Here is a 1422-nt window from a genome sequence, read left to right on the forward strand (position 1 = left end):
TCCGTTCCGTTCTCGCAAGCCGAGTGATCTCTACCGAGCTATTTTCCCTCGTTTGTACGTTCCCGCGAAAATTCCAGGGTAGCGAACGAAAACTTATCGTCACAACTTATCATTACGTCGGTTCCCTATGTTAAAGGCCTGTGCAAACATCGTTTGCAGAATCCTAACTGCTCTACTGAACATACTATGGGAAAGGTAATATATATACTATTTCTCTTAACAATACGTCTATCTTACAAGGCGAGGCATAACTGTCTGGTATGAAAAACAATTCATCTCGCTTTTGTTAGATGTTCCAGAGTATATATTATATATTGCTCCGGTATTTTTCTAACCATACTTGCTTAAACTAGTAAAGGAAAAATCGCTGAGGATTAATTCCCACAGTATTACGGAGCACTTAAGACGTTTTACAACCCGGTGTCAATGAAAACACCTAGCGGGATTCGATCTAAACCCTTAGACCTAAAATCTATGCAATAAATTGGCAAGCACAGATAAATGAACACCTATCCGGCGGCTAAAAAGCTCAGAAAAAAACACGTGACTTGATTTAAATCCTCATTAATATAGCTGTTGCTGATCTCATGTCATGCATCGCAAAAATCCGATCGATTGTTCCGTACCTTTCCCTCGCCGTTGTTGACCTGTGGGCAGTTATATTAAGCCTGTCAGAAAAACCCTTATTCTCCTGTCTCCTGAGCCGTTTTGTGGGGTATAGTATGGCTCCAACAAGCTGAACAACTGATAAACCCAACTATGGTGCTGTCGACAGCAGATCTATAGACATGAGTATAATGCTTCTCGTTCCCTTAGGTCGAACTGTGTCTGTTTCTGTTTCTCTACTACAGTTAATCAATTATCATTCGGTATCATACTCCGGCAATGTCGCTGGTACAATTATGCGCGGATGATCATCAAAGACAGTTTTGTTTCGACGAGCCATGGCGGCAGTTTGTACACAGCTTCAGACAAAAGGAGAGACAACAAGTGAAAAAGTGATCTGAGTTTTCGATTCAAGGACGTCAAGTTGGTAAACAACACATCAGTCAAGTGTGAATAAAATTATTATATTTTTCTGGGTCACTGGAGAAGACACTTTTATTTGTCGAGTAATAGTTCTAAATGCGCATCTATACTGGCTTGACCAAAGGTTGTTCAGAAGTTGAAAAACTTATGTGCTTAAGTACACTTTATTTTACATTTAGTTTGTTAGAGTCGGTGTATTCCAAAAATATCACTCATCAGCATTGCAGGCTGAGTTCAATCTTTGCTTTGTACTTGACTGGAGTATAAATGAAAGTTTTGTCATTATGTTGAGCCTTCTAAACTGAAAAGAAACTAAGGCCTGTAAAACACATGCAGATGAACCAAAAAAATTATGGCTCTTCGCGATTCCATACCGACTTCTCTAGCCTAGAA

The sequence above is a fragment of the Pocillopora damicornis genome, chromosome 13, assembly GCF_964200805.1.
Source record: "Pocillopora damicornis chromosome 13, jaPocDami1.2, whole genome shotgun sequence".
NCBI classification, from domain to species: Eukaryota; Metazoa; Cnidaria; class Anthozoa; order Scleractinia; family Pocilloporidae; genus Pocillopora; species Pocillopora damicornis.